General features: G+C 45.7%; 1 pseudogene; it reads left to right on the top strand.

Moving 5' to 3' along the window:
• The first annotated feature begins 8,042 nt into the window (after positions 1-8,042).
• LOC133055226 (putative killer cell immunoglobulin-like receptor like protein KIR3DP1) lies at positions 8,043-16,562 on the top strand (annotated as a pseudogene).

Raw genomic sequence — 16,562 nt, 5'->3', positions numbered from 1 at the left:
ATCAGCTGGTGGCACGATATGGCTTGGCTCACCCAAGCGGAAGGCTGAAGGATAACACCATGAGGACCCCGGTGTGAACTGAGCTGGCAAATAGGGCAAAGATGAAGCTCCACGGAGCCTTAGCTGCTCATTGAGCTCTCCGTGTGCAATCTTTCTTCTGGCTTAGAACTAAACTACCCAAGAACTGTTTTACCAAGAGAAATGTCAGGATCACTACAAATGAAGACAAGCAGGAGAGTCCTTTCCTGTTGCTACTGTCAGTGAGCACATACCACACGGCTGTGTGATATATCTGAACATGCAATCATTCCATAATATATATAAGTCAGGTCACTAGCTTGGACACCACAGGGCTGTATGTCAATTATAACTCAATGAAACTGGATAGATAGATAATATATGTGCTCAGTCGCTTGGTCATGTCCAGCTCCTTGCGACCCTTTGGACTGAAATGTTATAGGATCCTCTTTCCATGGGGTTCTCCAAGCAAGAATATTGGAGTGGAGACCTCCCTGGTGGCTCAGACAGTAAAGCATCTGTCTACAATGCGAGAGACCAGGGTTCGATCCCTGAGTGGGGAAGATCTCCTGAAGAAGAAAAGGGTAACCCACTCCTGTATTCTTGCCCAGAAAGTCCCAGGGACGGAGGAGCCTGGTTGGCTACAGTCCATGGCGTCGCAAGGAGCTGGACACGACTGAGTGACTTCACTTTCACTTCACATTGCATTTCATTCTCCATGATGATATGTAGATAGATAGATCAATAGATTTCAGTGGTGGCTATACCACTTCCTGAGGTGGTTGATGACTTTAGCAGGCTACTTCCTGTCTTATTTGTATTTTGCTTCATGCAAGTATATCACATGTATTAATATATGGGTCTGTCCTTGATCAGGACCTCTGATGAGGACCATTCTAGTCTGAATCCTGGAGTCTCTGTTGGATGAAGAGGAGAGCAACATGCAGCATCAAAGGATGCTTTGAAGGGACAGAAATGACTCACATGCTTCACCTCAAGGGGACAGAGACACATCCTGCTTCTTACACACCCTGGCCTGTCCCTGGGAGAAGTAAAGCCTGCCTTCTGGGCCCGGAAGGAAGAGCTGTGCTCTCTTGTAAGAGCAGACTATACTTTGCAAATCTCCCCTGCCCCGTGGTTCACCAGGTCTCTGAGGGCATCGCTGGTGCCTCCACTCAACCAAGGCAGGGAGTGAAGGTCACACTCCACTTTTCGACTCTTACATCTTGTATTCAATCACGCAGTAAAAGAATTCACCCTCCAGGGTGCCCGTGACACATCCTGTCCTCTCCATCCACATAGTCCATTCCACAGCCACACCTGGATCCCAGCCATAACCGCCCTGGGTTCTGAGCTCAGACCCACACTCCCATCTCCAGTCCGCCCTCCACATTTCATCTTTCTAACTCACATTTCAGAATATGCTTTCTGCCCTGAATCCTTCCATGATGCCCACATCTGCAGGGCAATGTCCAAACTCTTCTACTTGAATTCCAGCCTGCTCATGCTCCTCCAGAGGTGACCCCTACCCCCCACTCCTCAGGTCTCACCTTTTCTTCCCTCCTAATGATACTGGTGCAGTTACACCACACACACACACACACACACACACACACACACACACACACACATACACATGCAAACGTGCAGAAAATAGGCCATTTAACATTTGTGTACTCTCTCATCTCAGCTCTTCTGAGAACTCTCAGTTCAAAAAGTTCCTTTTCTCCTCCCAATCAAAAGTAGATGCAAAGGTAGACTCTGTCATTTCCATCACTAGTTAATGGGTTTTTGCATTATTAAGGGGCAATTTTCATAAGAAAAATCCATGTAAATCATTTAGAATGCTGGTTGACATGCCCATGTTGGAATAATTGAAGGTCAAGAATTATTCTTTTTTAATTAAAAAAAAATTACATTTATACACTCATTTCACTTTTCTCTACAGTGGCTAATATAATGTGACCTTCATAAAGTTTTCTTATCATAGTCTTTTGCTTGTATATTCCATCTTTCTTAAAAATTAAACCATCATCCTTGAACAGTGGACAGCACTGTATATGCCCACCACCAACTCCCCATCCTCCCAGAGAGTGCCTGTGTCCCAGGGTCTAGGGAATGTTCTTTTCTTGTTAGAATGTACTCGCTCCTCCCGCATGGTGTCCACACCTCCTCAAGCAGCCTCTTCCCACAAGCACAGTGTAGCCATTGTTGTTCAGTCACTAAGTCATGTTGACTTTTGTGACCATGGACTGCACCTCGCCAGGCTTATCTGTCCTTCATTATCTCCCAGAGTTTGCTCAAAGTCAAGTCCATTGAGTCAATGAGGCCATCCAACCATCTCATCCTCTGTCGCCCTCTTCTCTTGCCTGAATCTTTCCCAGCGTCAGGGTCTTTTCCATTACTCAGTTCTTTGCATCATGTGGTCAAATTATTGCAGCTTCAGTTTCACCATCAGTTCTACCAATGAATACTCTCAGGGTTGATTTCCTTTAGGATTGATGGGTTTGATCTCCTTGCTGTCCAAGCGACTCTCAAGAATCTTCCCCAGCACCACAGTCTAAAAGAATGTTCTTCAGTGCTTGGCCTTCTTTACGTCCAACTCTCACATCCGTATATGCCTACTAGGAAACCATAGCTTTGACTATAAGGACCTCTGTTGGAACAGTGATTTCTAATACACTGTGGAGGTTTGTCACAGCTTTTCTTCCAAGGAGAAATGTCTTTTAATTTCATGGCTGCAGTTACTATCTGCAATAATTTTGGAGCCCAAGAAAAGAAAATCTGTCACTGTTTCAGTTTTTCCCACTTTTTTTTTTCTGCCATAAAGACCTTGGACTAGAATTCATGAGCTTCATTTTTTTACATGTTTACAGTGTAGATATAGACCCCAGGTATTCTCATAATTCTTCTTTTAAAAAAATAATTGAATATTAGCATTTGATGCCTGCATTCTGCAGAATCTCAGTTCTTCAAGGATCTACAGAAGATGGGTTTATCTGGGTCATGGGTGTATTTCTGCTGTGTGACACCAATGCCTGGGACAGAGTAGGTGCTCTGCAGTAATTTATGAACTGACCTAAGATGCAAAGTAATTTTCTGAAGGGGCCTGGGAAAATAAATTTCTGAATCCTAGCTGGAACCAAACTGCCTGGGGCTGAATCAGGACGAGAACCTGGGTCCCACCCTATAGAGCAGGTGGTTAGACCTAGCATAAAGAGAAAGAGCTGAGACCTCAGGTCTGGGCTGAGAGGCCTCCTGAGCCCTGCCTGGAGACATCAGAGCCAGGTCCAGGGAGGGGCTGCCCCCTTGCTGTGGGTCCACGGCCATGGGAACCCCAAGGGGTGGCAGCAACCCCCCAGGGACCACATGCTGTTTGTCCTCAAGGGCCCCGGGGTGTCCTCACCTGTACAGGGTGGGGTTGGGCTGTCTAGGCGCTCAGAGCTGCAGACAGGCCTTCCATCCTCTCTGCGCTTCTCTGCCTTGGCCAGTTGTGGAGGGCAGGAGGGGACTGCAGGAGGGCACGGGACGCCCACCCTCACCCCCACTTCACAGGAATGTCAGGGCTCAGGGTGCTGGAGGGACCAGGGATCCTGATGGAGAGAGAATGAGCCCAGGCTTTCACTGGCAAACTGTCACTTCCAGGGCTGAGTCTGGGCCAGAAGACCCCGAACCCTGCAGGTGAGGCTTCCCAGGGCTCCTGGGTCCCCATGTCTCACTTCAGTCCCAGGAATCGGTGGGGGAGGAGGTGGGGGCACTAGGATCCTAGAGTGATGGTGGTGAAACCTGGAAGGGCTCCTGAGCTGAGCCGGGGAGTGAGGGGTGGGGAGGTCCTGGGCTCAGCCTCTGACTTCCTTCCAGGGACTTTCCAGAAACTCACCATGTGGGCTGAGACTCTTTTGTGCCACTCAAGGTGCCCATGTGAATACACCGTGTGCAGAGTTGGAGTGTGAGCGTGAGTACACAGACCATCAGGGAGAATGCTGCAGTCGGCTTGCACTATTTGGAGAAGGAAATGGCGACTCATTCCAGTATTCCTGCCTGGAAAATCCCGTGGACATTGGGGCCTGCCAGGCTACAGTCCATTAGGTGCAGAGAGTCAGACACGACTGAGCGAATTAGTTTTCTTTTGTTTTATTTAAAATTTATTTATTTTACTGGTTACATTTTCTAATCTCATAATGTATATATTTTATTGAAGTCTGGTTGACTTACAGTGTTTCAGGTGCACTGCAAGGTGATCTTCAGTTATACAGATACGCATACATTATTTTTCAGATTATTTTCCATTTTAGGTTATTGCAACATATTGACTGTGGTTCCCCGTGCTACACAGTAAATCTTTGCTGCTTGTTGCACATCTTTTTTAATTAGAAACCTAGCACTTCTATTCACACTTCTATTTTTAAATTTATGGTATATTCCACCTCAGGGCTCTGCTACATTGGCAGTGAAAGCACGATGCCAAAATCGAACCAGGTCCACGTTAAAACTAAATGGAAAACAGTGGCAACGTGAATTGTGGGAGGAAATATTGAATCACATTATCCACTGCTGGGCTTCCCTGGTGACTCAGATGATAGAGAATCCGCCTGCAAGGTGGGAGACCTGAGCTCGAGCCCTCAGTTGGGAAGATCCCCTGGACAAGGAAATGGCAACCCACCCCAGTAGTCTTGCCTGCAGAATCCCCATGGACAGAGGAAGCTGGCGGGCTGCAGCCTGTGGGATCACAAAGAGTCAGACATGACTGAGGGACTAAAACTCTTCTCAAGGCTCTGAACTTGAAAGGTATTACACTTTCCCTTTCATAAAGAGGTAAAAAGTGGCAGAACAGACAAAACCCATTGTCTTGTTGGGGGCTTAAAGGGACAGTATGACCAGACCTGCATGGACAGCTTCAAGAACAAAGAATCCCAAGATTATAAGTTTTCCACAGTGGAGGGGACGTAAGTATAGCTATGACTGATCCATGTTGATGTATGGCAGAAACTAACAATATTGCAGTTTTCCTTAAATTAAAAATAAATAAATTAAGGGGAAAAAAGCTTGCAACAGGACTTCCCTGATGGTCCAGTGGTTGGGAATCTGCCTGCCGATGTGGGGAATACGGGCCTGATCCTGGGCCTGGGAAGATTCCTCATGCCTCAGGGCAGTTAAGCCTGTGGGCCACAAGCCCATGTGCCTAGAGTGGGTGCTCCACAACAAGAGAAGCCACGGCGATGAGAAGACCCTGCACACAGCAAAGAGCAGGCCCCCTTCCTGCAACTAGAGAACGCCTGTGCCCAGTACAGCCATTAGTGAATTAATTAAAGCATTGCAACAGCCAACTACACCTCCTCCTCTTTTAGTGTGTGTGTGTGTGTGTGATGTAAGTATGAAACTGTGAGTTCACAGGTGTGTGTTTCATCTGTAATGTTCTCTCTTCTCCTTGGAATTTTCATCCCAATGGGCTAGCGTTATTCTACATTCACTAAACACTGTTTGACCATCCCTCTCACTCCCCAAAAAGCCCATCTAACTCAGGTAATATGATTCTTTGGGACACAAGTTCGCCATCTCATTGGTCTGCTGACTTTCCAGATAAAGTCACTATTCCTTTCCTGAAGCCTTCATCACTCCGTCCCTTGACAACAACGTGAGGTTGGACTCAGAGCACATTCATGAGCCATCAGCAGAGGTGTCATTCATTTTAGACAAAATCCGTAGACGTCACTCTCACAATTGATATCTGTGGTTTAAAGGAAGATATGCAGATGGCCAACAGGCATATGGAAAGATGCTCAGCATTGCTCATTAGTAGAGAAAGGCCATTTGACACTGTGATGAGGTACCACCTCATACTGATCAGAATGGCCATCATTAAATAGTTGATGAATAATAGATGCTGGAGAGCATGTGGAGAAGAGGGAAACCCTCTGACACTGTTGGGAGAGTGTAAACTGCTACAGCCACTGTGGAAAACAGTATGGAAGTTCAGTTTCCATATGATCCAACAATTCCAGTCCCGAGCATATATCTGGAATAAAACTATACCTTGAAAAGATTCATGCACCCCTGTGTTCAGAGCAGCAAAACTTACAATAGCCAATACATGGGAACAGATTAACTGTCCACCGACAGATGAATGAATAAATAAAATGGATATGCTTATACACAGAGAGAATGGAATACCGCTCAGAGATTTAAAAAATGACATAATGCCATTTGCAGCAGCATGGATGGACCTGGAATTATCATATTAAGTGAAGTAGACAGAAAGAGAAAGACAATGTTCATGTGATATAACCCATATGTGGAATCTAAAAAGAACATATCAATGAAAGAGGAATAGACTCACAGACATAGAGAATAGGCCTGTGGTTGTCAAGCGGGAGGGAAGGATTGGGAACTTGGGATTAGCAGATGAAATCTATTTCTACATAAAATGGATTAACATTGAGGTCCTACAGCATGGCACAGGGACTTCTATTCAGGATCTTTCCATAAATGATAATGGAAAAATATATATGTCAAGCTGAATAAATTTGCTATACTGCAGAAATGAAATACACTTCAAAAATTTTTTTTAATTTTAAGATTTGTGGTTTATATACTGCAATGAAATAAAAATGGCAGTAAAAATGCACACACTGAAATGACAAAAAATATAGATCAACTCTGAAACATGATATTAAGTAAATAAAAGGAAATTTTAAGAAGAGTGACTGTACTGTTAGTCTTTTACATACATAATGATCAAGAGGAGATTAGATTTATTATTTAGGGAGCATCAATAATGTTAACAACCCCCGACCCCAGCAGAATGGTGTGGAATCACTCCCATTACTGAGGGTCTTTCCTGTTTATGAACAACAGCTGATTTGGGTGTATGGCTGCTCTTGGAGTCTGGAAACAGCTGGGCCATTTTGTCCCTGTTTGGAATTGATTGTTGTGCACACGCCTCTCACTCAAGCATTCTGGATTTTGGAAGTCTCTACTTGACGTATTTTGTGTTCATTCGAGTATGTAGTAAGCAAGGTTGTCCACCTTTTCAGGCAGAACAAATCCCCCTCCCAAAAAAACACCAAAGTCATCTTTACACACATTATCTTTGTGTACATGTGTGGTTCTTGGATTGGAAAGGGAGCAAGAGAGAGAGACAAAAAGGGTGTGTGTGTACAAAGTTTCCACTCACAGTCACGAAATAATTTCAGATGAAGAAGAGTCAGAGAAAAAGAAATCACATGATTTCGCTTACTTGTGACATCTAACAAAATGAACTAATTTATAAAACAGATTCACAGAGAATGAACTTATGGATCCCAGGGAGGATAGTGTCAGGGGGAGGTTAGATTGGAAGTTTGGGATTCACATATATGCAAAGATGGATGACGAACAAGGACTTACTGTAAAATCAGAGAATTCTACTTAATATTCTGTAACTACATAATTGGGAAAAGAATTTGAGAGCAATAGATGCATGTATATGAATAACTGAATCACTTTGTTGTACAGCTGAAACTAACACAATTAGTTAGTTTCTTAATCACATATATTACAATATAGAATTTTTTACAATTTTCAAAGAGCCATAATATGCATGTTTGTTCCTCTCGTAAGAATGCAGAATCAAAGTCTCTATTAATGAGTCTTTAATTGGTAACCTGTACTGAGCCTGAGATACGAGATGGGTACATGTGATTTCTTTTATGCAAAGACTTAAGGTTAATGACATTTATCATGAGCTTGGGGAAAGGATCCTGCATGCTATACACTGAATCACTGTTTCTACTCCTGAAGGCAGCAAGACCTGTTCAAATCCTCCTAGGTTTACAGTGTTCAGGGAAACAAAAAATGACGCTCAGGTCATGAGGTGACCTCAGTGACGAGGCTCAGACAGACTTCCATCCCTGGCGTGAGAAGAGGCTGCCCATCTTCCCCTGTGACAGGCACCAGGCTGACTGCACGAACAACGCCCGCCTTCTGCATCCTGTGACTCAGTCAGCTTTGCTCAGTCCTGCCTCCTGCCTCACAGAAGCAGAGCCATGTGCCCCACACTCCTCAGCCTCCTGAGTCTCGGTGAGTCTGCAAAGACCGGGTAGGAGATGGTTATGGTGGAAATCGGGGTCTTCACACCACTGACCTGGTTCCCTGGATGAGGGTGCAAGGAGCGTGGGGTCCACCGGGACAAGCCATCTCTGACGGGCTTTTCCTTCTAGGATTCTGTGTGAGTCTGAGGATCTGGGCAGCTGTGGGTGAGTCCTCCTCATCCCTTATTTCTGTGTTCAGCAGAGCAGGTGGGGCTGAGGCAGAAGACACTGGGGGACAGGGTGAGACCCCTATCAGTACACTGAGAGCCATGTGCCCTTTGGATCCTAGGTCCTCTATTGGCCTTGATACTCACCTTCACTCTCCCCAGAGGTTAGCCCAGCTCTGGACTCTGGACCTGAAGGGACAGTGTGAAGTCTGGGAGCTGAGAGCTGGGCCCCCTGACTGTCATTTCTATCATGAGAGGGGAGCAAGGGGCTGCAGCCCACAGACCCCTCTCCCAACAAGGTGGCATCTCCAACTGGCCCTTAGAAACAGGATCTGCAGGACCGCCCACTAGACCTGACCCCAGGGGATGGGCTGGGCATCAGGCAGGGCCACTGGGCCTGGTCACACATTTGATGGAGGCTAGCTAACAAAGGAGCGGGGTTCATGGTTTCCTTCCTGCTTTTCAGTCAAGTGGCTTTTTCTCTTCTTAGTTGTGTTACTGTTAGTCACTCTGTCAAGTATGACTCTGTGACCCCATGGACTGTAGCTCAGCAGGCTCCTCTGTCCATGGGATTCTCCAAGCAAGAATACTGGAGTGGGTTGCCATTTCCTTCTCCAAAGCATCTTCTTCCCTGGGGACTGAACCCTGCTCCCCTGCCTTGCAGGGAGATTCTTTACCGTTTGAGCTGCACAAACACAACAGGGAAGTCCTTTCACTTCTTTACCACTCGTCATTTTTCTGTGGTGGTTCTTTTTGCCGGCATCGCGCAGCATGCAGGATCTCAGTTTCCTGATGAGGGAGTCAACCCGGGCCCTTGGCGGGGAAAGTGCTAAGTCCTAACCACTGGACCACCTGGGAATCCCTGGTGTTTTGTGTTTTGAGAGAGTTTTCAACATTTTGTCAATCCAAGGACTTATTCTTCTCCTGAGAAGAATCACTGCTGAGAATCACATTCTCAGAATCTCCGTGATGTCTGTCCTGGGTTGACTGTGTCTCTGTCTGTCCCCAAGCCCCAGGTGTCCTTGAGGATCAGGGTGATGCACTTTAGAGTAGGTGCCTTGGAAGAATTGAAGGGGAAGCGCTCCAACAAAGCAGTGGGGAGCAGGGGCTGTTCCTATTTTCCTCTCAAAGCCTGTGCCTCCGTCTCTCCTAGGTGAATATGCCAAGCCCTCTTTGTCAGCCTGGCCAAACCCTGTGGTTCCCTTAGGACAGACTGTGACTCTCCGGTGTCACTTCCGTTCTCCACTTAAGATATTCAGACTGTTCAAAACAGATGGGACCAGTTTGTCCGAGCTCCGGAGAAATCATTTCAACAACTTCATCCTTGGCCCGGTGACTAGAGAACATGCTGGGCCCTACACGTGTTCTGGATTCTCCAGGTTTCTCCCTCTGTTGCCCAGACAGAGTGACCCCATGCAGATTGTGGTCACAGGTAGGAGGGGTTCAGCCAAGCCCGGGACAGCCTTCTATGCAGGCAATCCCACTCTAGGTCCAAGTTCCTTATGTGGTTCAAGACTGACTCATGATTCCTAGCGAGGAACAAACCAGGAAAGAGAATATAAAATGAGTTTAAACTCTGGGTGTTGAACAGATGTGGTGCCCAGCTCAGGAAGGAGGAGCCAGGGCCGGCCAGCAGGGGGGATGGGGAATCACCCTGATCCAGCACCTGCCATGCTGTAGGGAGCTCTACTCCCCGATGAAGGAGCTGGAGCCCTAGGAAGGAGTCCCAGGAAAGAATCCAGAGGCATGAGATGGGGTCATATGGGAAAAGTTCCCTTTTCTCCACCTCCATCCCAACGTCCTGCCAGTCATCGCCCACATTCTATGAGTGTGAAGGGAGACAGGGTATGCATCCTCAGAACCACCCAGCTCCCCACCACGGATATTAGGGATGAGATGAGGCTGAGCGTGGCAACCCACTCCAGTATTCTCACATGGAGAATCATTTGGACAGAGGAGCCTGGCAGGTTATGGTCAATGGGGTCGCAGAGAGTCTTACAGGACTGAAGTGACTGAGTGTGCTTGCATGAAGCTGAGAGCAGATACAGCAGCTAAAGAGCTTAGAATAAGCTCAGAGGAGGCTGGAGGTCTTGAGCAAAGAGAAACAGAAAAGCATGAGCCAGAGCCTGAGAACAAGGCTGGAGAGAATGCTACAGAACACACAGGAAGGGTAATTGGCTCTACTGGTTCATGGGGAGGTTTCTCACACCTTCAGCTCTCAGGGGAAGCCTGAGGTGGGGTGACTCACTGAAGCTCACAACCTCATTGCTCCTAGGTTTGTTCACAAAACCCGCCATCTCAGCCCACCCAGGCCCCCTCATGAAGGTGGGAGGGAATGTGACCATCCACTGTCAATCACAGCTGTCGTTTGACAAGTTTATCCTGCACTAGGAAAACAGCACAGGGCATTTCCAGAGACATGGAGAGAGGTTCACAGGCGGGCATGCCGCAGCTGACTTCTTCATTGGCCCCATGACCTCGGGGTGTGCGGGCACCTACAGATGCTACAGCTCTCTTAGCCACTCCCCCGATGTGTGGTCAGCCCCGAGTGACCCCGTGGACATCATCATGACAGGTGAGTGTGTCCAGACCAGTCCCGTCTTCTGTCTGTATTGCAAGAGGTCTTGTGTCCAGTCCAGTATCAGTACCGGGAGACAATGACAGGCGTGCAGAGACACTCACACACTCAGAAGAGGGAACAAACCAGAGAGAGAGGAGGTGTGAACAAGGAAGGGAAAAGAGAACAGAGCACCTGCCATGTGCTAAAGAGAAGACACAGCCGGTGACAGAGTGAAGCAGCAAGAACGTAAAAGAACAAACAATGGAGAAAGATGTAGCAGAGCATGGACCCAGGCAGTTCCCGGCTCAGGCAGCCAACGATGGTTGGTTAAGGGGCTGGCTTCCCCCCTTCATGTCAGAGCTCCCGTCCTCTGTCAGGAGCACTGTGGTACCAGACGCCCTTGCAGTCCGGCCCCTGGGTGATCAAGATAGAGGTTGACACCCTGAAGTTGCTCAGCCTCGTGGTTTAACGCATCCTTCTGCACAAAGAGGGGGGAGTGGTCCCTTCCACCCTCCCTACTAAGGAGTCCCTTCCAGCCCCTGGGGGTGGGCAGGGCAGCACTGAACACTCCCTCAAGAATGAGGTGGTCAAATATCCTGTGATATTCTGGAAATTTCCACTCCATAAGGTCTGCTTCTGGGTCAGTATCATGTTTTCTGATGGTCCCAGCAGTAGTTAGTAGGTTCCATAATTCAAGAGCAGCCCAATCTGGTTGATTTTTAAATTTTCTTTTTTCTTTTTTTGTTGATTTCTAATTGATTTAAGATGTTGTTAATTCTTGTTGTACATTAGAGGGATTCAGTTCTTCATATACATATATATCTTTTTTAAAAAACAGGATATTAAGTGACACTCACCAAAAGACAAAGATTGGCTGAATGGATACAAAAACAAGACCCCTATATATGCTGTCTACAAGAGACCCACCTCAAAGCAAGAGACACATACAGACTAAAAGTGAAGGGCTGGAAAAAAATATTTCATGCAAACGGAGACCAAAAGAAAGCAGGAGTTGCAATACTCATATCAGATAAAATAGACTTTCAAATAAAGGATGCGAAAAGAGACAAAGAAGGACACTACATAATGATCAAAGGATTAATGCAAGAAGAAGATATAACAATTATAAATATATATGCACCCAACATAGGAGCACCGCAATATGTACGGCAAACGCTAATGAGTATGAAAGAGGAAACTAATAGTAACACAATAATAGTGGGAGACTTTAATACCCCACTCACAACTATGGATAGATCAACTAAACAGAAAATTAACAAGGAAACACAAACCTTGAATGACACAATGGACCAGCTAGACCTAATTGATATCTATAGGACATTTCACCCCAAAACAATCAACTTCACCTTTTTCTCAAGTGCACACAGAACCTTCTCCAGAATAGATCACATCCTGGGCCATAAATCTGGTCTTGGAAAATTCAAAAAAATTGAAATCATTCCAGTCATCTTTTTTGATTACAGTGCAGTAAGATTAGATCTCTATTACAGGAAAAAAATTGTTAAAACTTCAAACATATGGAGGCTAAATAACACGCTTCTGAATAACCAACAAATCATAGAAGAAATCAAAAAAGAAATCAAAATATGCATAGAAATGAATGAAAATGAAAACACAACAACCCAAAACTTATGGGATACTGTAAAAGCAGTGCTAAGGGGAAGGTTCATAGCATTACAGGCTCACATCAAGAAACAAGAAAAAAGCCAAATAAATAACCTAACTCTACACCTAAAGCAATTAGAGAAGGAAGAAATGAAGAACCCCAGGGTTAGCAGAAGGAAAGAAATCTTAAAAATTAGGGCAGAAATAAATGCAAAAGAAAATAAAGAGACCATAGCAAAAATCAACAAAGCTAAAAGCTGGTTTTATGAAAAAATAAACAAAATTGACAAAGCATTAGCAAGACTCACTAAGAAACAAAGAGAGAAGAACCAAATTAACAAAATTAGAAATGAAAATGGAGAGATCACAACAGACAACACTGAAATACAAAGAGTCATAGGAGACTACTACCAGCAGCTCTATGCCAATAAAATGGACAACTTGGATGAAATGGACAAATTCTTAGAAAAGTATAACCTTCCAAAACTGAACCAGGAAGAAATAGAAGATCTTAACAGACCCATCACAAGCAAGGAAATCTAAATTGTAATCAAAAATCTTCCAGCAAAGAAAAGCCCAGGACCAGATGGTTTCACAGCTGAATTCTACCCAAAATTTAGAGAAGAGCTAACACCTGTCTTACTCAAACTCTTCCAGAAAATTGCAGAGGAAGGTAAACTTCCAAACTCATTCTATGAGGCCACCATCACCCTAATTCCAAAACCAGACAAAGATGCCACAAAAAAAGAAAACTGCAGGCCAATATCACTGATGAACATAGATGCAAAAATCCTTAACCAAATTCTAGCAAACAGAATCCAACAACATATTAAAAAAATCATACACCACGAAGAAGTGGGCTTTATCCCAGGAATAAAAGGATTCTTTAATATCCGCAAATCAATCAATGTAATACACCACATTAACAAATTGAAAGAGAAAAACCATATGATTATCTCAATAGATGCAGAGAAAGCCTTTGACAAAATTCAACACCCATTCATGATTAAAACTCTCCAGAAAGCAGGAATAGAAGGAACATACCTCAACATAATAAAAGCTATATATGACAAACCCACAGCAAGCATCACCCTCAATGGTGAAAAATTGAAGGCATTTCCCCTGAAATCAGGAACAAGACAAGGATGCCCACTCTCACCACTACTATTCAACATAGTGTCGGAAGTTTTGGCCACAACAATCAGAGCAGAAAAAGAAGTAAAAGGAATCCAGATAGGAAAAGAAGAAGTGAAACTCTCGCTGTTTGCAGATGACATGATCCTCTACATAGAAAACCCTAAAGACTCTTCCAGAAAATTACTAGAGCTAATCAATGAATATAGTAAAGTTGCAGGATGTAAAATTAACACACAAAAATCCCTTGCATTCCTATATACTAACAATGTAAAAACAGAAAGAGAAATTAAGGAAACAATACCATTCACCATTGCAACAAAAAGAATAAAATCTTAGGAATATATCTACCTAAAGAAACAAAAGACCTATGCATAGAAAACTATAAAGCACTGATGAAAGAAATCAAAGAGGACACAAACAGATGGAGAAACATACCATGCTCATGGATTGGAAGAATCAATATTGTCAAAATGGCTATTCTACCCAAAGCAATCTATAGATTCAATGCAATCCCTATCAAGCTACCAACGGTATTTTTCACAGAACTAGAACAAATAATTTCACAATTTGTATGGAAATACAAAACACCTCGAATAGCCAAAGTAATCTTGAGAAAGAAGAATGGAACTGGAGGAATCAACCTGCCTGACTTCAGACTATACTATAAAGTTAAGTTTGAATTTTCCCCTGTGCTGGGTATTCGTTGCTGTGGGGCTTTCTCTCCTGGCAGTGGGCTGCCTTCTCATTGCAGTGTTTCTCTCGTTGCACACTTCTGGCTTTAGGCCTCTATTTAGGACTAGAGTTACTCAATGCCCTAAGATCAAGGTCTTCCTTCCAGGTCTGTCCAAGAAACCCTCTCTCTCAGCCCAGGGGCGGAGGGCCGTGGTGAGGTTAGGAGAGAATGTGGCCTGCTCTGCAGCTCCGAACACGCCTTTGACCAGTTCCATCTGCTCAGGGAAGGGGAGAACCTTGGGCGCCCACTCGCTGGAGGGCGGGGCCCCTGCGGTGCACTCCAGGCAGCGTACCCACTGGGTCCTGGGACCCCAGCCCACAGCAGGGTCTACAGGTGCTACAGCTCCTTCACTCACTCTCCCTACGTGTGGTCAGACCGCAGCAACCCCCTGCTCCTATCTGTCACAGGTGAGGACCCTCCTCCTGGCCCAGCTTTCTTGTTGCTCTTCAGTCGCTAAGTTGTGTCCAGCTCTTTGCGTCCCCGTGGACTGCAGCTCGACAGACTCCTCTGTCCTTCACTTTCTCCCCTTTGTGGATCACAGCCTTGTCCTGGTAAACGGGCTTGTGTAACTCAATGAAGCTATGAGCCATGTTGTGCAGGGCCGCCCAAGACAGATAGGTCATAGAGAAGAGTCCTGACAAAACGTGGTCCCCTGGAGGAGGATATGGCAACCCACTCCAGGAGCCTTTCATCAAGAACCCATGAAGAGTCCCATGCTTTACAATATAGTAAATCAGATTGCGCTGTGCAAAAAGTCCATTTGGCTTTTTCCATGACATCTTACTATATCATGAGCTCTATCTCAAGGGCCCCGTGCTGGTGTCAGGGGACCTTTGGGCTTCTGGAGAAATGGAGGCAATGAGAACCAGAGAGGAAGAGAGATGGTCGATGGCATCTCAACCCTCTTCCACCTCCTGTATGGATGCTCCACATCAGAGTCCTGTCTATCCAGGCAAATAAAGAAAATGGTCAGGGTAGACCGAAGAGGAGGAGAGGCTGGGCTGCTTTGGGAATATCAGAGATTGCATCTGCCCCTTGTTCTTAGTGTTTTCCCAAAGCACCTCTGACATACAAGTGATTTCCCAATTAAGAAGCATATATATTCATTCCCGGAGCAGAGGGAATGTCTCTTGCTTACAGCTTTCTTTCACCACCAGGCATATCCTTCCTGCCTCCTTCCACCATCACTTCTTCAGGATGGAGGGTCTACTCAACGCATTCATGGGGAGGGACCAGAAGCTCTCCCCTCCCCCATCAGTGCTCTGGGGGATGACAGAGTCAAAAGACAGGCAGGAGGTCAACCTTCCAGAAAAAATAGTCCTCATTCATGGGGCGAGGAAGGTTACTTGCTCACCCCTTCTGTCTTCTTTCTCCTAGGATCCACTAAAAGTACTTGCCCATCAACCCATGGATCCACACACCACAGAAGGTAAGCAAGATGGTCTCCTATCTCAGCAAGTGTCTGAGAAGACAGAGGGTTCCTGTGTGAGTGTTGGTTCTACTACCTCCCAGCTCTGTGACTTTGGGCTCCTCAACGTTCCTGTCATGTCAGCATTTGAGATCATGGTCTGGATTAGAACCAGAGAGGGCATTGAGTTTCTCATCTCTGGGACAGGGCATTTCTAAATTGGACAAAGTTGGTCTGAGTGACCTGACCCCATGCTTAAGGGAGATGCTTACCCTCCCTCTGTTAGAGGATGGTCCATAACAGAAGACGTAGAATGGGCTCCATGTGTTTGCACAGGTTCCTGAGAGTCCGTCAGTGGCTGGGCTTGTATATTGGGTGGTTTTTGTTTTTAATTTAGTGGAGTAGACAAGCTCAGCAACCTGGGGTACACCACTGCTTCTTTTGGCTTTGATGTACCCACTCAAGACATGAAAGTCTAGAAGAACCACGCCACCCCAAGAACGTTGACTCTCTTCCATTTGCAGATGTTGCCATCATGGAAGGAGAGCCCAAGGAAGACAGAACAGTGAACGGCGAGGTGAGTCCTCCCTGCCCAAACCCTTGCCATAGCCCGAGCCCCTACAATGCCCAATGCCCCAGTCTTCGAAGATCGCATCTCATTCCATCATTCACACCTCCTTCCTCTCAGGACCTTGTAGCAGAAGATGTGATATTCGCCCACTTGAACCACAGGAGCCTCTCTGAGAGACTGTTCACTCCCACTCCGCTGAGCCCCATGCACCCCTCTGCTGAGTCCAGTATCTATGAGGAACTTGATGTAAACCAAGGCCATGCTGAGCGCTGA

Source organism: Dama dama, chromosome 4 (genome assembly GCF_033118175.1).
Source record: "Dama dama isolate Ldn47 chromosome 4, ASM3311817v1, whole genome shotgun sequence".
NCBI lineage: Eukaryota > Metazoa > Chordata > Mammalia > Artiodactyla > Cervidae > Dama > Dama dama.
The sequence above is the reverse complement of the archived record's forward strand: the minus strand, read 5'-3'. Positions and strand labels throughout refer to the sequence as shown.